Source organism: Lytechinus pictus, chromosome 6, assembly GCF_037042905.1.
Source record: "Lytechinus pictus isolate F3 Inbred chromosome 6, Lp3.0, whole genome shotgun sequence".
NCBI classification, from domain to species: Eukaryota; Metazoa; Echinodermata; class Echinoidea; order Temnopleuroida; family Toxopneustidae; genus Lytechinus; species Lytechinus pictus.
The window spans coordinates 14,650,866-14,677,720 of NC_087250.1; positions in this window are offsets into that span (position 1 = coordinate 14,650,866).

Consider the following 26,855-nt stretch of genomic DNA (forward strand, 5'->3'; position numbering starts at 1 on the left):
ATTGTCATGATGATGATGACAATGATGGTCTAATGCACGGCAGTGATGTTGACAGGTAGTTAATGACGGTGTTGATAGTGGTATCAAAAACAAGAATTTATCAATTCAAGCCTTAATTTCACTCTCGGACCAAATATAATAAGAATTCGCATCTCAAGTTGGTCATCCCATTCATAACCTTCCCCATTATCTTCAAAAGGATAAATTTCACAGTGAGCCACTGCAGTTTTTTCGCCCTTTTTTCGCCGTTTTGTGTGTTATAACCTATGGGAAATTCAAAGTTGCAGTTTTTTCGCCGTTTTGAAAACGGCTAGAAAAGGGCGAAGAAAGGGAGAATTTTTGGAGAAAAAACGGCCAAAAAACGGCTACATTAGGTTTCCTATGTAAACATTGAATTATTATGGAGTGCCATCATTGTTCAATATAAGCGGAGCTATTTATTTCCCAATAAAAATGGCGAGAAAACGGCGAATGTTAAGGACAAGGATCCTGTTAGAGGAGTGAAGATACTGATAGAAAACGGCTAATAAACGGAGAGAAAAGGGCTAGAAAACGGAGACAAAAGGGCGAATGGGTAGTAAGGTGTGTGTTGCATAAAAGGGAGAGAAAAGGGCGAGAAAACGGAGACAAAAGGGCGAATGGGTAGTAAGGTGTGTGTTGCATAAAATGGAGAGAAAAGGGCGAGAAAACGGAGACAAAAGGGCGAATGGGTATAAGGCGTGCAGTGCATAAACGGAGAGAAAATTGTGAATGGGTCCCAAGGAGTGCATTGCATGAAAGTGAGAGAATGTGGCGGGACAACGGAGAGAAAAGGGCAGATGAGTTGTAAGAGGTGAGAGCATGAAACAGAAAAAAAAAAGAAAAGGGCGAATGGGTAGTACGAAGTGCATTGCATAAAATGGCAAAAAGAAATGTGAAAATGTGTGATATGCATTAAGAAAAAGTGACTATAAAACGTAAAATATATATTTGCAATTTTTATGCCAACTTAAGATTTTCTGAAGAACTCCTTTTGGAAATAAGCTCGTTTTCATGGGTAATATTTAATAATAATTCTCATTTCATTCATGTAAACAATTTTTTATTTTACTTTCGGGGGGGGGGGGGGGGTTACGCCTTCTTTCATAAATCTTATTTACATATTGTATAGGCCTACTACATTAATTTTTTTATTTCAACATTTTTATATTTCATGTGGAATTTGATAAAATGTCAATCAAATGAAAATAAAATTTAATTGAATTGGATTGAAACTTCTTTGAATACTTTATTCTTTACTCTTATTTTCCCTTCTTCATGGGCGGGAACCCGAGGGGAACGCATGATACGCATCCCTCACTTTTTGGAAAGGGGGGCATAATATCTTCCCCCTCTACTATTTGTGGTCTTTTATGATGGAGAACAATAAATCATTCAAAGTCGAATGTAGTTAAAGAGCTTAAATTTGCCCTATTTACTAAAAAAAATGCAAAATTTCTCACGCCGAATATTGGCACGCAGGTTGTCAGGGAAGTAATCTACAAAATTGCATCGTAATTTGTTTCATGCAAATCGCTATTAAGTAATTATGCTAATTCATGCGTAATTAGTATGCAAAATCATACTTTTTCCTCTAACTCCCTTTATAAAGTTTAGAATGTTCTATTTTTTTTTGGTATAAGAACTCTTTGTCTACATGAACAAAATTGTGATATCAGATCAATTTATTTTGTCTTATTGTTTTTTGCAATTCCGTATGTATTTCTTTTGTTTTTTACATTTTGTTTTTCATTATTTTTTCGATTAAATTTGTTTGGGACTCTTCTGACAGAGCTGCCAACCGTTACGTTCTTGCCGTATTTGTTACGTTTTTTCACCCACGACGTTACTTTTTTTCTTTGTAAAATACGTTTTCTTAAAATTTCGATCGTGTAATATGCAGGCCGTCGATGCCCCTATAACTGGCCGTGATGCCTTTACAAAAAGTGATCAAGTTTTTTCTACCTGGCCGACGTGCCCTTTTTCAAAACTGGTCATGCCCTAGCTTCAGTGTAAGATTAAAGTTTACAAAGTTCTCCCATATTTCACAAGCAAAAATACAGAAGAGAGAGAAAAAAAAAACAAAGTTAAAAAATAACTCAGATCAATTAAAACTGCAAGCCATTTTCCGTGATTTTCTGGGATCTACACACAGACACACACACACGCAAAGTTAGCATACAGTGTACATGTACCAGCTGCCGCACGTGGCTTGGCCTGCCTGCCTGTGTGGTGTGTGGCAGGCTTGCATGATCGGAGGAGATTTGCAAACTCTGAATCAAAGTGAACAATCTCACATGATTAACAGTTTTTTCCCACAAAATCGGCAGGACATTTTCATAATGACATATATATGGATCCTCAGATTAATGATTTGGTGATGGAGTCGTAGGAGCAAGTTATCGAGTTTTCATTACTAGATCGATCTAGTTGTTTCAGCTTTTGTTTTGAGTGAAAATGAGTCTTCTCGTGTTCGCACCGATAACAAGAAGAAAATACAATGGGGATAAAGATGGTGTGATGCCGCGATGTTCATTTGATTAAAGTTTGACAATGTTTCACCTTCAAATTTTATTTGTTTCTAAAAAAATTTAGTTTTCTAACAATTTTTAAATATATTATAAAAAAGACAAATATCAGTAAGATTTTTTGGTTAGATGATTACATTTGTTTTGTTTGCTTGAAGCTTAAATTTTTGTTTTCTCTTTAATTCTTTCTTCATTTCTTTCTTTATTGCTTTCTTTCGTTCATTTTCTTTCTTTTCTATCTTTTTTCTTCATCCTTTCTTCTATCCTTCCTGCTTGCTTTTTTTTGTTCTATCTTATTTCAAATCTTTCCTAGTTTTCTTTCCTGATCCTTTCTCTCTGTTCATTTTATTTTCTTACCTTCCTTCCTTACTTTCCTTTTATTTCCTTTCTTCTTTCTTTCCTTATTTTTGGGGGTTCCCTTCCTCTCCTCTTCTCTTTTCATTCTTTCTGCCATTCCATATTTCTTCCTTTCTTTCATTCTTTTCTTGCTTTCACTCTCGCATGATAATGCGAAAGGCACTTTTCATGTTCCTGATGCTGCAGTCACATTTCCACTACCACGGCTATGGCGAGTCGAAAACAGCCATTTTATTAATGTGTAGATGGTACAAAAAAGTCTTAACGGATGTTGTTGACCCGCCGTAGGGGAAATGTGACTGGGCCATTGGTCATGTAAGTAGTATCCAACAAACCACTTTGATATACTTTAATTTTTGGGGAGGCATACATCAGCCTCCATGATGTCATGAGCTGGTTCGATCTCGTTGATATATTGGTCAAAACTGTGTTTTATAGTGTTAAAGACCCCAATGCACTTGAGCTACTTTGTTTTATAGGAAAGCTAACTTTTAAAATGTATAACAGAAGCTTTGGAGTGAATGCCCTAGCTGTTGCGACTTCAATGGGGTCAATTAATTACACCGTCTCGCACGTTTTGTGAACAATGGAAGGTGTGAATGAAGGTGTGAAGATTGCAGTGAACACCTAACAATAGGAAGAATATGTTTCAATTTAAGTTACGCAATGATCACTTGTGATCTCTCGTTGTGTTTCTTCAACCCGGATGAATCCCCAAACCACATTGTCCAATCACGGACCTACTACAATAGTCAGCGTTTGTGAAAACGGAATGATAATCGAGGATGATAGTGTATTTTTTATGTAATTAAATAATGATAGTGGTGATAATGAAGGGGGATAAAGAGGAAGAAGAGGACGAGAATGATGGTGGTGGTAATGATTTTGATGGCGGTGATGATGATGACAATAACATAATTATTTTTTTTCTTGATAAACATATTTTGTGTGTAAATTTATAAAAAAGGATGAAATTTTCTTAAGAATTATGATATAAAAAGGACACATTCTTTTTTCCAGACCCGGTTTTGGAAAAGACTTATATTATAATTTCTGAAACAACTGGGTCTGGAAAAAAGACTTTGGACTTATATTGTACTTTTTGAAACAACCGGGTCTGGAAAAAGACTTTGCACTTTTGTGCTTTATCAACATATTACTATAGATTTTAGTTTAGAACGGATTCGCCTAAAATCCCTTCAAATTTATTATATTTGTGGGTAAAGTGCATTATTACATTTCTGGGTTTAATTGGGTAAAGTGTTATTACATTTTTGGGCGATCAAAAATTATTACATTTGTGGGTAAAGTGTTATTACATTTTTGGGCGTTATTACATTTGTGGGTAAACTGTTATTACATTTGTGAGCGATTATCACATTTGTGGGTGTAACAGGCCCCCCCATATGTGCATTTCTACCAATAGCCTATATCAATATTATGTTGTTGTTATTATTTGATGAATAATTTTCATAGAAACAACTGGCTCAGAAAACTATTAAACACAGCCTTTCGTGAAAAGCTCCCCTGGTTGTCCCGAGAAGGTGTGTTTATTTGACTCTCTTCCCTCATCCCACCCTTTCGAGAAAAGCTATCCTGGTTTTCTCGAAAGGGTGCGGCCATTCCCACTTCGCAAACGCAAACGATCGTAACAAGCCCAAGATAAAGAAAATAATACAGTACAGTATAATTGAATACATTTAGCACATTGCAGCATCTTTCCAAAAGAAAAATGATGAAAAAAAATCATATTTATGAAGTATCAATTTTTTAAACATAACAAAATACGGTGAAAATGAATTAATTATAGATTTTTGTTAATTCTCTTATGACAGCAGAAAACACGTGTTTGATATACGAACCACAAGTGACAAAAGATTTTACACTCGAAGAGGGGCAAAATCGGAAGCTGAGAATTCTATTTTCAGATAGAGGCCGATTGATTTCAGCCATTTTAAAATTCTTATTTTTAGTAGGTATTTGTGATTACTTTATGGTGGAATTTTGATGAATTTTAAGAAAAAGTTAGATATGATTGAAAGAAATGAAGATTGTTCGGTATTATACACTTCCTTACATTACATGAATGTTATTCCAAGTTGTCTCAAGTACATGCACTCACCCGCTTATGTGGTACAACATTATTTGCTGATTTGTACTTGTTTAGTCCTATTTATTACTAGTTTTATTACTTTTTTGTGCCTTTCGTCATTTATTAGCAGTTTTGAAGGCTTTTTTACCGATGGGGGTATTCACCCTTATATTAGCCGTTTTGTAGCCGTTTTCCACAAGGGAGGTATTCGCCCTTTATTAGCCGTTTTGTAGCCGTTTTCCACAAGGAAGGTATTCGCCATTTATTAGCCGTTTTGTAGCCGTTTCCCACAATGGAGGTATTCGCCCTTTATTAGCCGTTTTGTAGCCGTTTTCTCGAAGGGAGGTATTCATTATTTTATTCTGATGAAAATCATTGTTGCATACAGTTAGCTTTCCATAGTCGGTACACTTTTTTATCGCCGTTTTTTAGCCGTTTTCTAGCCCTTTTCTAGCCGTTTCCTATTGGGAAAAAGGGAGAAAAAACGGAGAAAAAACGGCGAAAAAACGGCGAATCACCCAAACCAGTCTGGCTCACTGTGTTTCCAACTCTTTTGTAAGGAATATTTAGTGAGCTTTTTTCGTATCTTTTTTTTAATAGGAGAGCATCAGAACGTTGGTTATCTACTGATTTGAATTCGTAATACGTCCGACAATTTTGATATAATGGAATAAAGCGGGTTGTGAATGACTATCCCCCCCCCCAGGGGCGGATCCAGGATTTTCCAAAGGGGGGGGGCATTTTTTGTACAGAAAAAAAATTAAAAGCCAAAAATAAAGGTGTTTATTCCAATTAATGGTGATGTATGTCAGGAAAGATTTGACAAGCACTTTTATGTACTTGCATATGCACTACTTTTCCACTAGCAAATATTTGTTATGATTCTCAAAAGGGGGTACTTTTGATGTGCCCCTATATACCAAAAACGCCACTCCCCCCGAAGGAAAATTCGAGTTCTGCCTAAGCAGCGTGACTCTCAATTATCTGAATTTCGCTTAATTTCTATCGGGAGAAAGCTATCTCCATGGTACACACTAATTATTACATACTTGGCATGCCGACGTCAGCTGGGTTCAAGGACCTCCCTTGAAAAGAACAAAGCAAAACAAACAACGAAAGTGAGAATGAATTACGGAACCCCTAAGGTGGCATGAATTTTTTTTCTAACTCGTTCCCTCGACTAAAATCATTCCCATGAATTATATCTATAAGTAGAAGGAACGAGTCAGGGGCGGATCCAGCTTTCGCCAATAGGGGGGGCCGAAAAATATTTTCATCAACATTTTTCTCGATTGGCCGCTATTATCTGATTTTTTTTGTTGGTTTTTAAGGGGGTAGTCCTAACTAAAGAATGAAGTTTTAGTTTTTATTGTTATAAACAAGATAAGGTATTTCGTGGTCTTAATATAATACGCGAGCGCGAGCTCAAATACTTTGATATTTTATGTCCTTAGACCTGAAGATTCTGAGCAGTTTTTATAATCATGAAGAAAGATAAGTATCCAACTAAACAATGCGAGCGCGAAGCGCGAGTCGAAATTTTAATATAGTAACGTGAAAGGTGACTCAATTATGATTTTTTTTAGTGATTAATGAAGAGGATACAACTATCACCAATTAAATAATTTTATAATTTTATATATATTATATTTTCCTATTCTTCCCCTCACCTTTTTCTTGTTTCCTTTCGGGTCGGGCCGGCTGTATGAGGCCTTGTAAATTACACATCATGGGTATAATACCTCTTTCTTACTTTTCTTTCTGTCTTTCATCGTTTCTATCAAGTTACAGAGTACACTTTTTTCTGCAGGTTGCCAAAAACTAGGGGGGGCCGGCTCGGCCCCCTCCTGGATCCGCGCCTGCGAGTTATATATTAAAGGGGTAAGGTAAACTGGAAATAATATGATCTGAACAGATAAAGAAAAATCAGACAAACAAAACACTGAAAATTTGATCAAAATCAGACAAGGAATATCAAATTTGAGACATTTCAAAGATTTGCATTATTTCGGCGAGACTGTTCGATGCATTACTCATCAAACTGCAATGATCAAACTGGTGATATACACCCACTTGTTTTTTGTATTTTATTACATTATATTGATTCAAATTTTGCCCTCCAAGAACAAAAAAGGATTGATAACTGATTTAATGCATGAGACATTCATTGCTTTAACTAATTTTATCATGATAGGGTAGACATAGCAAACACGCATGAATAGAAATATGAAATAATTATGATTTCATGTAATAACAAAACAAAAGGAAAGTGGGACGTAAAATCATCATCCAACCTAATTAATATCCATAACGACGTCTACATAGCCGTTTTCACAAGATATTGTTATTTCAAAAATTCAATAACTTTGTTTTCAGATTTTCATGAAATTTTCAGCATTTTGCTCGGTGGATTTTATCTATTTATTTATATTTGTAATTATTTTCAGCCCTGGGTACCCCCGGGGTACCCATTTAAGTCAAGGGAACAAGATACATCACGATCCTGAGATAGGAAAATGTCATGTTACCTTAATGACTCTTTACACCCAGTCTGTAAGACATGTAAGAAATTAATTTATGGATGACAAATTCGTGGGTACATTGTTTTACATTTTTAAGACCCTTACAGAGAGTATTCCTATATACTAAGACCTTTGCTCTCTCTAAAAAATTTCTCTGCATTTGGCAATTCCCTAAAAATAATATGTTGATACTATTGATATGTAAATATAATCAGAATGGGACCCGGCCATGGGATCGACCTTCCTAAAATTCATACATGTATATTTTTGTCTTTCATTTCTGGTTCATATTTAAATAGATATGATGCTCTTGGATTATGGACCCCCTCATTTCCATTTATGCTCAATATTATTCTGTTTTTTGTTTTACGAAGTAAGAATGCTCGTCTGTAAAATTGTATTTGATTTGTATTACTTTATATTACTTTGTATTATGGTTTGAATGGAAATGGAATAAAGAATTGAATTGAATTGAATTATCATGGTTTGAGCCAATGGTGTCGATCTACAGAAAGTTCTATTCAGCGGGGGGGGGGGGGATATTACGTAATATTAATAACATAAAGTGCCACCCCACCCCTCCCAAATGAATAGAATGTGCAAGCGAATCGACACCCATGGCTTGAGCCGATCATGAAGTAAAGGAAGAATGGAGGGAAATGGTCGGAAGTACAATAATGTTGCTTTTCTTTAATATGGAATAACCAAACTGCCTTTCAAGTACGGACTCCCAAAAATCTTCCGAAAACTTTTAAAGGAGTACGCCCTCTATAGGTCATAGTAAAAAAAACAGGGGAGCGTTTCATCAAGCTTTGTCCGACAAGTTGTCAGACCTGACATCTTTCTTTAAATTTGATTGGCTGAGAGGCACTGTTTCTATGGTAACAGTCGGATGAAATAGGACTTGTCCGATAAAACGTCTGACAAGTCCTTTCATGAAATGCTCCAGAGGCAGCCATTCATTTTTTTTGCCAGTTGCCAAAGTAGAAGAACTTGTCATCCAATCAAAATTAAGGAGAGACTTCAGATCTGATCTTGGGAGCGTTTCATCAACATTTGTTGTTTCACAGCAGGTCCGAAATCAAAGCAAGAAATTAGGGGAAGAAAACAGTTTTTCGGGGACGAAATATCCAATAAAATATTTATATTGATATGGACCATTTATAGTGCATCTATACTAGATCCATATACCCTATACTGCGCTTTACAATATTGGTATCATAATTATTTCTTACCCCGGCTGTAGCCGAGCGGCCATACAGGCGCTCAAGCAATCGAGGAATTTCTTCCTTTGGGGTACCCATTCACCTCACCTGGGTTGAGTGCAGCACAATGAGGGCAAATTTCTTGCTGAAGGAAAACACGCCATGGCTGGGAATCGAACCCACGTCCATCAGATTGAAAGACGAGAGTCGTAACTACTATAGACCACGATGCCCCTACATTTTGACTGATGACCTTTTTTTTTGGGGGGGGGGGGGGGCTTGTCAATTCTTTTGCCAAAAAAGAGGAGCCGAACTCTTATTGAAAACCCTGGCCACGGGGCTGGACAAGTTGTCAGATTTGACAACTTTCCTTGATTTTTGATTGGCTGCAATTTTGCTATGGTAACTGTTGGATATAACGTCTAACGATGCGAGTCCTTTGATAAACTCCCCAGACGACAAAATTTTGCGAGATAGCAAAGCGAGAAAGCCGACAAATAATTAGTATTTAAATCAAACTTGTGCGAAGAGAGAGCCGATTTTAATTTCGATATGACCCGAAAAGAGACAATTTCAAGTATACCGTTTATTCATGAACAGGATACGTGTAAGTCTGTCACTAAATAAAAAATATGTGGGCGAAGCGCAAGCTAAATTGACAACGGGAGATTTCAAGCTCCGTTAAAATTCATGGAGAGGATAAAGAATAATAAGTGCACATATTAAGTGTCCTGATGATGAAAACTATCTCACTAAACAAATAATGCCGGCGCGAAACGCGAGCTGAAGTTTTTTTATTTGTTGACTTGAAAATGATAATTTCAAGCACGTTTATTCTATTCAGGTCTGAAACGAGGCATTTCAATCACTTCACTGGCGTAAATCCGTGTTGAGGGGTGGGGGGGGGGATGACTGAAATATTTTGGCATTTTTTTTGCAATCATGTTTTTAGATATGCAAGGAATTGTAATTGATATGTCCACAGTGGCGTACCATGGCCGGGGTCACGGCATTGTGGGGGCACCAGCAAAATTTTTGAATCACTGATTGAGCGCGCGAAGCGCGCTCAGTTGCTAGTTATTCTGACCTAATAGAGACATTTTAAGGACAATGTCATTGAACGGATATGTATCTCACTGATCAAATAATGCGAGCGCGAAGCGCGAGCTGAATTATTTTTATATTCACACCCAAAAAGGGACATTATAATCAAATTTGAGTAATCATAATAGGTACCTGTCTCGCTAAACAATGCGAGCGCGAAGCGCGAGCTGAAATTTTCGTATATTTTGACCCCAAACAGCGAGATTTTAAGGAATATATTTTAGGAATCCATTAAGAGTATGCATATCTCACCATAGTCATCTAATGCGAGTGCCAAGCGCTTGCTGATTTTATTAGAATTACATCTGAACACATGAAACACTTTTTGTAGTCATTGCAATCATGATTATCATACGCATCTCACTAATCAAATATTGCGAGCGTGAAGCGTGAGCAGAAAATTTAGATAAGTTAGATAATTCAGACCTGACGTGGGGCATTCTAAGGTTTCTTTGTAGGAATTAACTTGGACCATACGTATTTCATTAACCAAATGATGCGAGTGCGAAGCGCGAGCTGAAAATGTTTGATATTCAGATCAGAAAAAGGGACATTTTAAGGACTGATTTTAGGAATTCATGAAGAGCAGATATATCTCACCAATCCACTAATGCGAACGTAATCACGGACAGGAAATGTTTTTATATATACGAAGACCTTAACATGGGGCAATCACTTTTTGAGTCATGTAAAAGAAGCATAGGCCTTTGTCACTACATAAAACAATGATAACTCAAGTGCTAGGAAATATATTTGGTTTATATTGACTTGAAAACGGGATGTTTTAGTACAACAGGATTATATATCTCGTTGAACAGACAATGCGAGCACCAGGAACAATGGAGACTTAGGCCCTGGGCAAATTATTTTTCATAAAGTTATGATAAAAATGTTTCTTATGTTATGTAACATAACATAATTATAATATAATATAACATTATAATGAATAATACTTTCTTCTTTCCCACTACGTTTCTTTTCCTTTCTCCCTCTTTTCTCTTTTTCCCCATTTCCCCGGGGTTTTTTTGTCAGCCGATGGGGGGGAGCATGTGCCTCCCATGCCCCCCCCCCGTAGTTACGCCACTGTATGTCCATATGGCAAATACCCCTCCAATATTATTATCTTTTTACCCCATGATGGTTTAATGGTTTTATTAGAGATTACATTAAAAAAAATTTGACATTCCATCTTAATCCCTTCCCAAAGACCCCAACATTGATGAATTGGAAGAAACGGGGGTTTCTCTTCAATGTTATAATAAGGACATAAGTATTTCGTTTGGAAATGGTGAACTGGCTCTTTATTTGCATTTTATGATTCAATGATATTGTTTTATTTGTTAAGCGGTATTTTAGGAAGAATTTTCACCAATAAAACAATTATCTCTTGTGATTTTTTTTTATTTCTTTCGTAAAAAGTGGGGGGGGGGGGATGATTGTACAGGCCATCCCCCCTCCTCGAAAAGTGGGGGGGGGGGGGATATATCCCCCCCCCCCCGGATTTACGCCAGTGATTTCAATAACTTTTTTTTGTAATCGTGAACAGGATGATAATTTATTATAAATAAACTAAGAAAAGTGCAAAGCGTCGACCTCTTCTCTGATATATTTACCTGAAAGGGAATATTCAAACCATCGTTTGATACACGAAGAGGATACCCCAACAGATAATGCGAGCATGAAGAACGAGTCGAATTGTTGTTATATAGTTACTACCATGATAAGGGACATTTCAAGCACTGTTTGATTGATGGAACAGGATAAGCATGGCCGTACCCATGATTTTTTTTCCGGGGGGGGGGGCAAACGCGTAATTCTTTTAAAAATAAACTCAAACGCGAGGGAGCAAAGAAACCGAGTTTGTCTTAGGAAAGTTTTTGCATTTTCCAGAGTAAATTAAAAGGATTTCCTGCACCCTTTTGGTGAATTCTTTGAAAATTTTCAATAAGAAAAAGTAAGTCATCCAAACTTCGGGGGGGGGGGGGGGCAACTGCCCATCCGCTGCGTACGGCCATGAAGATAAGTATCCTACTAAACAACAGTGCGAAGCGCGAGCTTATACATTTCCTTTGATAGGAATCGGGACATCATGCATCGTTTGAATTCATGAAGACGATAAGTATGCCCTATATTACTAGGTAATGCCAACACCGAATATTTTTGTTTTATCTGCTGATCAGAAAACGGGCCATTTCAAGCACATTTGATTTTGTAATCGTAAACAGGACACGTTTCCTTAATTAAACACACAATACGAGCGCGACTGAAGCGCGAGCCGATTCTTGTTGGTATCTTGAACTTTACAAAATTATTTTTAATCACTTTTATTGTGCGATACGTTTTGCATGATTATGACTGTTTCTAAATTGATATCATGATCATTAGGAATAATGCAAGCACGAAGCGCGGGCTTAATTTAAGTCAGCTTGATTTATGGACCTTAAAACGAGCATTACTGATCAGCACGTTTTGTTATAAGTTCGATAATATTAACTACATGTCTTTGAATAAATCGGGCCAAATTGACATTTTGGGGGCTATTTTTATGAACAGATAGCTGTATTTAACATATTTCAGTAAATAAGTAAATACAAGCCCGAAACATGAGCTACATTTTTGTTATAAAATGTGACAATCAAAACACGTTTTTATTGTAACCAGGAACAACATGTATATCTTACAAAAATTATATACTCTTAGAATAGTTGGGGGAAAATGCCCAACTTTTAACCAACCCTGGACAACATACTGTCCACACAATTATTGGTTAAAATCTGCCCAAATTGGGTAATAAAAACTAATAATATTTGGGTAATAAATTTGCACAATATTTGATAATAATTGCCCAGAATTTATATTTCTTACCAACATACATTACCCAACACAGTGGACAGTATGCTGCCCAACAGTTTTAAGTGTGTATAAATTTTGAAGTTCAAAATAAACTATATTGACTTGAAAATGAGACATCCAATTGCAGATCGGACCATCAATTCGGTACCAAAACTAAACTTAAACATCAAATTGAAATGACTACAGTGCCAATTTAGACATCCCACTACGCTAATTTCGATGAAAAAGATGTAAAACAGACATTGCGAACAATGGGGGCAATAATAATTCATGCCCATATTCTTTTAAAATTATGAAGTATCTTGTAAATTTTTGAAATAAAATTTGACTTTGACAATCTGGAAATGTTTAAAAAAGGAATTACATTAGGTGCCCTCAAATATCGGTCTCTAGTTTGCTTTCATCCCTTCATTGTTTTTACATGCCTTCATATACTGAGAGGATGAGAGGGTTTGCGGGACAAGCTTGGTCGCTTCGCTCCAAATTTTAAGCGGGCAATAATAATTCATGCCCATATTCTTTTAAAATTATGAAGTATCTTGTAAATTTTTGAAATAAAATTTGACTTTGACAATCTGGAAATGTTTAAAAAAGGAATTACATTAGGTGCCCTCAAATATCGGTCTCTATAGTTTGCTTTCATCCCTTCATTGTTTTTACATGCCTTCATATACCGAGAGGATGAGAGGGTTTGCGGGACAAGCTTGGTCGCTTCGCTCCAAATTTTAAGCGGGCAATAATAATTCATGCCCATATTCTTTTTAAATTATGAAGTATCTTGTAAATTTTTGAAATAAAATTTGACTTTGACAATCTGGAAATGTTTAAAAAAGGAATTACATTAGGTGCCCTCAAATATCGGTCTCTAGTTTGCTTTCATCCCTTCATTGTTTTTACATGCCTTCATATACCGAGAGGATGAGAGGGTTTGCGGGGCAAGCTTGGTCGCTTCGCTCCAAATTTTAAGCGTCGTGCCCACCCCATCCCGCCCCCCCCCCACCTGCAGCAGATTTCTACGACCATGCAGCCAACCCTCATGTTCAGCCCCGGTGTTCAATTGTTTCTTCCTTGAATGAATATTATCTAGGAATTAATTGAGACTATACAAACTGAACAGAATTAGGACAGGCGCAATACTGAGATTAAAGTAGACATAATTGCTGGTATACTGCAAGCTTTTAAACCACATTTCCTTTTAATGTAGCAAAGGCTATTATAATTGTGAAATTTGAAAAGAATCCGATTAACTAAACTAAAACCCGAATGTTCCATTGATGAGTATATCAAGGAATGGCGCCAGGCATCGGGATATTGTGACAGGTGGGGGGGGGGGGGGGGGACGGGGAGGGCTTGGGTGTTTGAGGGGGGGGGGGTTAAGGTGACGCAATTTTCTCAATTGATAAGCGGATTGTTCAAAATAACCACTCTGTTTGTGATCGAAAAAAAATTGTCGTAATCAACCAATTTTTGGGGGTCAGAATAAGCGCGAAACCATGCATGCATGTTTATCGAAAGGACGGATATTCATTAAAAAGTTAGTTATTTGACCATGCTATTAAGTTACAAGACAAAAATCTCTATTGTTTTAAATATTCCTTTTATGATTATTCTTATTTTTTCTTTCTTCCCATTTTTATTATGTCCCCCACTTTCCTTTCTATATTTTAACGTCTTGGAACTATTTTGAAAAAAGAAGACAATTGTACAAATTTTGTTTGCCCCCACCCCAGGCGTCATCAAGGGGTGTGATGGCTGGTGTTTGCATTTTTTTTTTTTTTGGGGGGGGGGGTCAAAATTATTTTGGCGGGAAAATCGAAAATGTGTTGACTATTTTCTGTTTTTTTTTTATACTCGATTGTCAAAAATTTTCTGAACATAAAGAGGGCCCCTTTGGTCCCTACTTAATTTATTGTTTGATTTGTTTCTTTGATTTTATTATACTGCGTTCAAAATAATACAATATCAAACGCGACATAAACAAAATAATCTATAACATAATCAATATATTCATAATGAATACAAAATAACGATATGAGCATAAATTAGATTTTTAAAAATAATAATCATGATAAAAAAAAATCATGAACGCAAGAGACCGCGCCATCGTGAGCGGTAAACTTGAACATCCTAAAAAAATTATGATAATCGAAAACGCACCTATCTTTAAGTGTTTTCATATTTTTTTTCAAATGAAATGTTTGGATAAGATCATCCATGCGTGGATCTATGCCCGGGAATACCTCCCCCCGGCCCTTTTTAATCTATCATACTAATATTGACTATTGTACCCATTTCCTAGAAAACTATTTGATCTGAAAAAAATACTGTGGAGTGTGGAGTAGAAAACCGATAGCAAGCCAAGTTTGTGGTAGAACCGTATATAACTTTTTACCTCTGTCAAAATTGAGATCATAAATCTTGTTTGAAACAAAAACGTGGGAAAACTATTGTTGAGGCGATCCCTAATCGGGTATCCACCATCTCTACACAGTACAATGTCAACACAGACACACAGACGAATATCCCGCTAAAAAGACGTGCATTGATTGATCGAAGGCGTGTACACATTTGACTGACCTGGGCCTGGAAGTTATTTTTTCGTCTGGATCTGGAATTCCGTGAGGAAACACACCCAAATTACCATGGTAACGTTGGAAAACCCCGATTTTAACTATCGAATTCCGTAGATCTGAATATTGGCATGTTGAGTGTGGGTGAATTAAGTGATGTCACTCTTTGAAATGCTGTTTTAATGAAAGTTTAATAAAAACTTTGTTTTGTTGGTGCGTGCAGTTTACAGTGGGTAATCAGTAGCTTGCGGTAGCTCTAACCTGTTGTGTGCCTAGCCTGTCGGCGTGGCGGGGTTGTTGAATGGCCGATGCATGGCAATATCGCTGTCACTGTCAATTTAAACCAATTTACTTGTGTACGCTTGTGCTTTGAGATATGTGTATAACGATAAAGCGAAATCTGAACAGAGGTTACATTTGTAGTAGTTTCAGAGTAAATGATAAGGCCACTAACTTTAGATCTCCAGGTCATCACAGACATCTGAGCTGAGTCTATCTTTTGAAACTAGATCTACGGTATAGACTTGAAAGTGAACTGAATAAAGGATGATTAATGGAATTGGCCTGGATAGGCAATTGAAATTTGATTGGGAAGTTTAGATTGGACGGTGTGACTGTGTGATGAATGAATTTGATAAAAGTGAATGAAAGAATTTTGCAACTACCGGTACATGTACTACTATTGTTGATTTAACATTAAAACTTTCAAGTACATTTGTCAATAAAGTCAGAAACTTGTGTACATGTTCAGTGGTGCTCAAAAGTTAGTGAACTTCACCTGAAAATAAATATTTAAAGTGTTCAAGTTCTGCCATGTTTTAGATATTTAATCGTGAGGTCAGGTGCGAAAATACATGTAGTGTTGTCTATAAAGACTATACCGGTACTTTGGGTTTCACCACTCATCCTACGAATGAGGTTATAATGGGTTTCACTAACTTTTGAGCACACCTGTAGGTCGGCAGAAATAAATACTGGTATCAATGCATGCTTTTTGTACTGTAATTTGAAAAGTTGAATACTCTTTTTATGCAGTTAAAAAAAATTATCCTTTAAAACATATTTTTGCACCTCCGTTGACTGTATAATGCCTCAAACCACAATGTTATTGTATCTTTTTTCTTCCAAAAGCCTTTCTTTGACTAGCTATTCTTCTTGACTTTACTCCTCAACGTCCCGTATCAGGAACCACCCAATTGATTAATATTGATTTTCTTTTGCAAACAAATCAATTAAATAATTGTTCACAGCTGAGTAGTTGTTGGAATGCTGGCACAAAGGTTAAACACATACATCCCATTGACATTAATGTAGGCTACCTTGAGAGCAGGGTTTTAGTTCGTTTTAAGTGCCACTTTTAGGATTGGAAATTCGCATTGCGCCACTATCCAATGTTGCGTTACTTGCGTAGTGAGTGAAGGGGGGGGGGGGTGTAGGGGTCTGTTAAGCTTCAGGGGGCATGGTGGGGGTCAAGGGAGTGGAGCCTGGAGCGCCCACCCCAAGCTCAAATTTATCCTTTGTTCAAAACTGTCATAACAACAATAATACAAATTTAGCACATGTACATGTACAGCATGCATACACTATATTTCTCTTAAATTGTAGTCTGGAATTTTAGTCAACTAGCGTGTTTGGATAAACCATGCACAGTCCTGCAAGCCATCACAAACACAGGGCAAAGATATTCTACCCCTCTTGTATTTTTCTTGCATTGTCTTGAAACTGAATACTCTGTTGTGTATTATTAAAATGATGGTCCGGGCTGAAAATATTTATATCTAAATAAATAGAGTAAAATTCACAGAGTAAAATGCTGAAAATTTCATCAAAATTGGATAACAAATATTGAAGTTATTGAATTTTAAAGTTTATCAATATTGAGTGAAAACAGTGATATGCACACCGTCAAGAATATTCATTAGGTGGGCTGATGATGTCACATCCCACTTTCTTTTTTCTTATGTTATTACATGAAATCATACATGTAAATGTTTCATTTGTTCATACATGTGTAAATGATGTGTCTCCATTATGATCAAATAAGTTGCGGCAGTAAATAACTAATGCACTTACATGTAATCAGTTGTCAACCCAATTGTTTTAGTTCTTATTAGAAAAATTTGGAATAAACCTAATTTCATGAAATAAAATACAAAAGAACCAGTGGGGATATGACATCATCAGCCCACCTAATGAATATTCATAAAGACATGCCTAGAACTGTTTCACCGTAATAATGCAAATCTTTAAAATTCAATAACTTTGTTATTTGTTATCCGATTTTGATCAAATTTTCAGCATTTTGCTTTGTGAATTTTACTCTATTTATCGAGGTATAAATAGCTACAGCCTGGACCATCCCTTTAAAACCAAAAGGATCTATTTCTAGTACTGCATGTTAAATGTTCCATTTTTAAAGGTCAAGTCCACCCCAGGATAATGCTGACTTGAATAAATAGATAAAAATCAAACTAGTATAGTGCTGAAAATTTCATCAAAATCGGATGTAAAATAAGAAAGTTATGACATTTTAAAGTTTCGCTTATTTTCACAAAACAGTGATATGCACAACTAGGTGAGTCAGTCGATGATGTCCATCACTCACTATTTCTTTGTTTTTTATTGTTTGAATTATACAATATTGCATTTTTTATAGATTTGACAATAGGGACCAACTTGACTGAACCATAGAGTATTCAATAATGCTAATTCCATATGTTCAGGGAGGAATTAATTGTTGTATCACTTGACAATGAGGAGAAAATTAGAATATTTCATATTTCATATTTATTAAAATACAAAAGAAATAGTGAGTTGATGACGTCATCAGTCTCCTCATTTGCATATAACTGTTTTGTGAAACTAAGTGAAACTTTAAAATTTCATAACTTTCTTATTTTACATCCGATTTTAATGAAATTTTCAGTGTTATGCTTGTTGGATTTTTCTCTTTTTATTCAAATCAACTTTTTGTTGGGGTGGACTTGTCCTTTAATGTGAATTTCATAGATACCCAAAGAGTTTGCTATTTCAAATATTTTTTTCCATGTACACTTTTTACCATTAACTGCAAATTCCATGGATCCCTGCCTACAGTGTACATGTATGCTCTGAATGACTTTTGAACCTTTCTGATGAATAGGCAAAATTATATCCCTGGTTCCCTGCCTATGCCTCCATCGCTCTATATATCATTTGAATTTTTCTGGTGAATAGTCAATTAGTCAGAATTATCTTCCTGGCTCCCTGCCTACATGTATATGCCTCCATGTATCTGAACTTTTCTGGTGAATAGTCAATATTATCTCCCCATTTTCCTGCCTACAAATGTACATGTATGACTCCATTATCATTTAATCTTTTCTTGTGAATAGTCAAAATTGTCTCCCCAGTTCCCTGCCTATGCCTCCATGTATAATTTGAACTTTTCTGGTGAATAGTCAAAATTATCTCCCCAGTTCCCTGCCTATGCCTCCATGTATCATTTGAACTTTTCTGGTGAATAGTCAATATTATCTCCTCAGTTCATTGTAGAGTAGCAATTGCACAGTGACAGTATGTAATCACAGGTTGATAATACATGCCATATTTTGTGCTACTCCTAGCATATGACCCAAACTTTATCTTTGTTTTTATTACACTTTGTAGATTAAAAGGTGACATTTTGGCAGAATGCCTCGGTTGAAGTCAGTTCCCTATGAGCTTTCAGATTTTACTGGTACTTTTTTGGTTTTGTTTATTAGAGCAGCAGGTCCAAACAGTAGCTCTGTATAACATTCTTTGTGAATTATTGAGCGTGACAACAATGCAAATTCTTTGAACTTGCTTGGTGAATAGACAATACTATTTCACGGTCAATGCAATGTAGGTAGTGGTTTATAAAATGGCAATAAACCTGTAATAATATGGATTTTTTTTTAGTGGGGAGGGGTGGTGACGATTGATTGATTTTGACATATTCTGAATATGTAAACTGCAGTTGGCTATGACCTCATTGTTTTTTGTTTACATTTTTCCAAGTCTGTACCTGCAAATGTGGAATGTGTTTGTTATGTTTCATTCTATGCAATATACACTGCACTGTAATCATTACATACTTTTTATCCACAGTACTCAAATGTACAGCTTGAGAAATAATCATTAGACGATGACCGTGTGAGAGCTTTTGTACGAAAGTGGTCTTATTTATCATTTCTGAAACTTGTATACATGTACAGTGTATTTGTAAGTGGGTGTGTACCAGAGGTACAATTTAAAGGGGAAATTCACCCTGATGATAAAAAGTTGGTTTTGTAAAAAGCTGAAAAAATAGGAAAATGTTGGGGAAGGTTTGATGAAAAACTGTCAAAGAATATAGAAGAATGGGTATCTAACACTTAATAATAATAATAATAGGCATTTATATAGCGCCATCTATCTAGAAATATTCTATTCCGAGGCGCATTATTATTATTATTATTACCCCGGCTTTAGCTCGAGCTGCCTTTCAGCGCTCATGCATTCAAGGAATTAATCCTGCTGGGTACCCATTCACCTCACCTGGGTTGAGTGCAGCACAATGTGGATAAATTTCTTGCTGAAGGAAATTACGCCATGGCTGGGATTCGAACCCACGACCCTCTGTTTCAAAGTCAGAGGACTAATCCACTAGGCCACAACGCTCCACTTATCAACATGTATAGTAAAGCAGTGCAGGATGCATTGTTGCCCCCCAAAAACTTTAAAAACAATTGTATTCACTTTTTAAAGATGATCCCTTACTCCAATGAATGGAGAGGGCAGTATACTTTCATGGTCATGGCATTTATATTTTTTTCTCCCACTTTGCCCCCCCCCCCCAGAATCTGAACGACCTATGTAGAGTTTATAATGCAGATCTTTCTGGAGATCAATTCTAATATATTTTTGCAACTGGTGCCAACAGGAGTGAAATGACATTAAAAAACTTTTTTTCTTAAAAAAAAACATAAACACTCTACATGTATCACCATCATCTGTGTTAGTACATGTACATGTAGCTCCATGCTTGTAGAGTGCTTTCCAGAATTTAATAGGGTGTATATCACGCTAAACCTTTTTTTACATCAAATACAAACATGTTTGTCACCTCTTGATAATCTATGGATTACCAGGGATTAAGATAATCTCATCCCATTATCCTTTTATTGTCAGCCATTCAGCCGAATATCCTCAATGACTCAATTTTGTTCTCCTTTTCTTTCTTATTACCCCCTCTTTTGATAATGATGCTTGATAGATACTCTGGAGCCAAGTGTTGTATGAAAATTCAAAATAAGAAGTGCTGTTTTGAAAAGTCTCTCTTCAAAATCTGTTTGGAAAGAAAACAAGAGCCCTTTTTGTTAATGCTTTCCCTTAAAAAACTGAGATCACAGTTCAGTTTCTGGAAATGTTTGCTAAATTCTGAGTTGTTGTTCGTCCTTGAAGTTAAGACTGAAATATGGATTATTTTTCTCAAAATATATTTCTTTCTTTCTTGTACTTTGTTTCTTCTTTCTTTAACAAATATAACAAATATTGGCGAAGGTTTGAGAAAAATCAAAGAATAAAGAAGTTATTAGAATTTTAATTATTTGATTTGTGACGTCATTTATGTGAGCAGCCTTCCTACATATCATATGGTAAAAAAAATCAATGAAATATCATTTTCTTATAAAATTGAAAATGGTTTTTATTGTACCTTCAGAATATCAATTCACAAATCACTTCACACCCGTTTCTAAAAAAAAAAAAAAAAAATAAGTCATCATGAATTGAAAACTGAAATTTATGCATTTTAGTGGAAGCGCCGTGGTGTAGCGGTTCTGACTCTCGCCTTGTAATCAGAGGGTCGTGTGTTCGAATCCCACCATGGCCTAGCGTCCTTTGGCAAGGCGTCAATCTACAATTTGCCACTCTCCACCCAGGTGTTAAATGGGTACCCAGTAGGATGCGGAAGCCTATGTAGTATGCCTAGCAATTGAGTCTTGGAACTCTTGTTGGAATGCTCCCCAGGGAGTGGAAAAGGTGCATACATTGTATGGGGGCATGCAAGGATCCGATGACCGGGGTAATAATGTATCTGTAAAGAGAGACGTCGTTCTGATGTGTTAAGAGCTATATAAACGCGGAATATTATTATTATTATTTTATATAACATAACATGGGGGCAGCTGCTTGTACATGTATATGACGTCACAATCAACAACTTGAAATTCAAATTACTTTCTTAATCTTTATAAATGGATTTAACATTTTCCTCAAACCTTCACCAATATTTTTAAAAGTATTTTCTGCTATTTTTACGACAAAGCCTTTGTCAGGGTGAACTTCCCCTTTAACCTAAATTGTGATTGGTAGCCCAGTTGAGTGTTTATACAGCACAGGGGCTTGAAATTGACTCCTTTTGTGTCTGGAGTTTAGTCTTCAAAAACAGACCTTTCTTGTAATAAGTGAAAAATTTCAGCTCAATTTATCTTTTCCTGAAGAAACAAGAATCTTTGAAATACAAAGATCTACATGTACTTGTATGTTCCCAGACTGCCAAAGAAATAAACATACATACATACATATACTTACATGTACTTGTACATGAAATGTGTAGGCATCTACATGTACATTTACATACATAGGCTTTAATACATGTTAAAACAAAAATATATAGTTTCAAAATAGTGCACTTCATGGGGTTCTTTGAAGAAAAAAAACCTTTTATACAATATCAAACTTCTCTAAAGCTTCAATAGGTAAATACCTGAAATATATGTTTACAGTACTACTTGTGAATATGAATATAGGAGTATTAGATTGAGGACTGAATCCAAGACTATACGTCATCTCACAATCCTCTTTTTGACACTCTTGTGTCAGCTTCCCCCAGACAGAAGAGCTCCTCCCATTATGCATCAACACTTGATGTCCCCGCATAATGCATGCCTCATTAAACTCAGCTCATCACATTGCCAGCCGCAATAGCTGTGACCAGCCCCAAGAGGTTATACAGGTTTAGGGGCCCAAGCTTTTCAATCCCTATGAATATTCGAATCGGGATCCATTTCTTGGCAGCAATGGGCTTTTGCACAAAGGGGGTCACTATAAAAGGCTTTGTCTTTTGATAGAGTCTAGTCCTTGTCATTTGTGGCTCTCTTTAATTATCTACATCAGGGAATAATTTTCCTGGTATCACATCGCAATTTGCTCCACATTTTTGAAAGACTGCTAGATGCATAAAGTCTTTTGTATAGCATATTTTTACATTGGACTGTACATTACTTAGTTGAGGGCTTTTCTCTTATGACCAAAAATGCTATTCAAATTTGTAAAGCAAAATTATTCCCTGTACATGTACAGGTAGATGTATGGACATGTATGCCCTCCTGCTTTTCTTGCAATGTTTAATTAAATTTTGAGATAAGAAAGGTCATGGGTACTCCACTCATGCTTTTTTTAAAAGTATTGACTAATTGATTTATTGACTTTCCTACGTGTGAAGTACATGTCTTAATGTCTAATGAATGGTGTAATACGATTTCCCAATAAATTGTATTTTTTTGTTGCTACATGTAGTTAGGATGGCATGAATTTGAATAAAAATCATATTTTAAAAACTTGTTTTATAAACCTTTGTTTGAATTTTGAGAGTATTGAATTTGAATTTATTAACAAACTTCATTCATATGGCATGAATATTTTGTTTTAACATATATACAATGATAACATGAACAAAAACATTCATAACTGTACATGTATGTCGTATAAATCAGTAATACATCAATACATAGATTTCCAATTATTATAAAGATATACATCTATATATACAAAGAGAAATGACGAATTGAAATTTAACATAAAGAAGGTGTAGCATAATGCAATATATACATAAGTTATCTAATTATCGAATACAAATCAGGAAGTAAATAAATGTATAACGTTAGAGATATATCTTTGGTAATGGTGGCTTTGGTGGCTTTGAGATATTTTGAATGAAATTTACAAAGAAAAAATGTACTAGATGTTTGACAAAAACTTTCATAAATGTAGGTCTGTGATTATTTGCTATATTTTGAATTAAAGGGAATGGATGAAATATGTCCTCATAGACATGTACATGTATGCAGTTTCTTGTACAATCATGGACCATCATCACACAAAATATACATGTATGTGCAAAATGTCAAATACTTACAATTTATAAAATGTTGATGAAGTAAGCCTTGTATGATGGCATAAGTTTTTTTTTTTTTTTTTTTTTTTTTTTTTTTTGGGGGGGGGGGTTAGGGGTCAGGTCATTGACATATTTCTTCTCTTTTCATGAGTAAAAAGGAAATTGCCAAGGTATAGATGGTGTAAATAGGAAAAAAACACACATATACATGTACATCTACAATACTGTAAAATAAGCCATGAGATATAAAAGAGAAGACAAAAAAAACCCAAAACAAAACCCAAAACTATATTAAAAGCATTATATAAACAATTAAATAAAGCCAAACATATTTATTAGCTCTAACAGAGAAGTACTGACACAGAAGTCCTGGATATTCCTGAGTTTTGAACTGGAGGTGAGAACCCTTATAAAACAAGCTTAATTAAATATAAAGAGAAATATATATGCATGAGTTTTTCTTTTAAAACTGTACAAACTCAAGAAAACAATGTTCAATAATTATCAATAATGGAAACACTATCTCCTCTGCAAGTGGTCCCAAAATATTTTTCATTTAACTGGGAGGGGGGATTTAAAATTTTTGTTGTTGATATATTATAGGTCCACTGGTCAAGATATTTTTTAATGGAAATTACCAATCAAAAGAAATACCCACATTGTTTGGTCTTGGGCCTAGACTAGGGGGTGAAGTGGAGAGCATGAAAGATGCCATCATCTATGCAAATGAGCTCATGCATTATGCATGAGTGACTCACTGGGTCATCATGCTTGGCCTGCCAGTCGATCCACTCAGAGGAGAGACAAAAATTAGACAGAAATAAAGAGATAGGGGGAAGGGTGGAAGGGGGGGGGGGCTTGAATGAGGGACTTCTTTGTCTAATATCGGACAGTAAGCTGAGATGGACCTTTAGTTTGGCGGCACATTAGTTTTATGTATCAGAAGTGTCGATGCATTCATAATATGCATTTATATTGAGTGTTAGTGTGAGTTGGCTTGAAATTGACTGATTTTTATGATTATGAAAATGCTTCCCCCTCTCTCTCTCATTACTCTGATAATCATGCATGGAATTAGTATTTAAAAACAAAGACAAATATTGAATTGAATTGTATTTTTTTTATCCACATTGCAGATGACGTCAGTTGAGAATATATATTCTATTCTTTTGAAATCTTTGAAATCATGATATGATTTTGAGTTACTTGGGATGACTTTCAGTAATAGAACGATGGTCAGAAACCTCAATATTAAAGATAAGGGATTAATTGATTTACTCATGTAGTGGGAGAGTAATAAAGAAAAAGGAGTAATTTGGAGATATAGGATTTACATTATGGACACGGAGAGAGAAAGAAAACAAGATAGATAGAGCGGAAAGAGGAGAGAGAGAGTGGGGGAGGGGGGGAGGATGACAGAGTGAATGAGAGAGATAGATAATGTGAGGGAGAGGGAGAGACAAATAGAAAGATTAATAAGATCGGGGGGGGGGGGATGAGGGTGACATAGATGGAGAGAAAGATGGGGGTGGGGGTAGACAAAACAAAATTAAATACAAAATGTACAAGCATAATGAGAGAGAGTTTTTTTGAGAGCATTTGTGAATTATGACTCTGGAAACCGGGCATCTACAGTAATCACATGCATAAAATCCTATGTACTTGTTCATTATTAACTAGGTAATAATCCAATTACAGACAGTCCTTTGTCCCTGATATTGGAGTTTAGGAGGGTATTAGGGTTGTTCATTATGTGGTCTACAAATTATTAGCTAGAAGGTTATGAAGCAAGTTCTGTAGAGTGTGTTTCCAGGCTACAGTGTATTTTGTTGTAATGTATCTGTCATACATTATGTGTATTCATCATTATTATCATCATCATCATTCATCTCATCATCATCATCATCATTGTCACCATCATGGTCATCATCATCATGATCATCATCATCATTATCATCATCATCATCATCATTCATCTCATTATTATCATCATCATCATCGTCGTCATCATCATCAACATCATCATTGTCATAGTCCTCATCACCATCATCAAATACCGTCATCATTATCATCGATCATCACCATAGATCTTCATCATCATCATCATCATCATCATCATCATCATCATCATCATCATCATCATCATCATCATCACCATCATCATCATCATCATCATCACCATCATCATCATCAATCATCATCATCATTCCTAGTGAATTCACGGTGTGTCACTAGCTAATGGAATTGTCGAAACAAATTTAAAGGGTCTGAATTATCAAGTGAGTCAAGACTATTACTTCCCTCTCGAAATACAATATGACACAGAGTTTGTAATCTGATTTTATGCATCAAGACCGATGAATTCATAAATTGGTAGAAATGCTGCATAATTGTCCTACATGTACATGATCACTGGAAGGTGCATTTTTCTGCTCAAAAGTAAAAGGACCTTTTATTCACCATCACATGTTCACAATTGGAAAGACATATTTTAGGGCGGACAAAAATGATTTAGCACAATAATGAGTAGAACTATGCCCTTTGAAAACCTGTGTTTCCAGGTTGAAAAAAAAATGTTGATGCAGCCTAAATATAACCCATGACTCAGAGTACTCAACATACCCGTTTTAATAAATTATTACTTGGAGAAAAGCAAACATACATTGTATGTACAGTAAATCTGTGAACATTAATGTAAATTAATGTAAGGTACATACATGTATGTAAAAAGCCTTCAACAACTGAATATTGTAAATTATAGGGGGGCGGGTTAGGTAGCAGCTTCTAAATTTTGCCCAATGCACAGTGAATCTGACAATTTCATTGCATTCAGAGGTTAGTGATGGTTTTCCACTAAAACCAGTATAGGAAATACATGTATATTATGTACAAGAGATTTTGCCCTCATGGCAGTCCCAAATCGCCCCTAAAATCCACCAAATTGGATGCTTTGGGGCAAATATCTTTTTTTAAGAGTTGCCCCACGATCTACCACCACAATGTTCTTGAATAATTATTTTAGAAGATCAATGTTTTACATACTGCAGATTGATGATATATGTTATTGTATGAAAAATTAGCCCTTAAATTGAAAGAAATAGCCCCCCCCCCAGAATTCAGCAATTGCCCTTTAATATGAAGAAAGAAATAGCCCCTTAACAACAAATAATTCCTACCCAGTACTAAACATTTCTCTAAACCATAGACAAAAGAGGTAATGAAGTATAAGTAAGGACCGGTATACATGAGGGCGACGGGCGATGTTGCCCTCATGACAGCCCAAATAGCCCTTTAAATTCCCCCAAAATGCATGCTTTGGGGGCAACCGGTCTTTCTAACTTCGCCTCAAGATCTGTTAGAAAAAATATTCAAGATTATTAAACATCAATATTCTGAATGATGGTATTTGCTTTTACTGCATAATTGCTTGTTACCCCGAAAATGT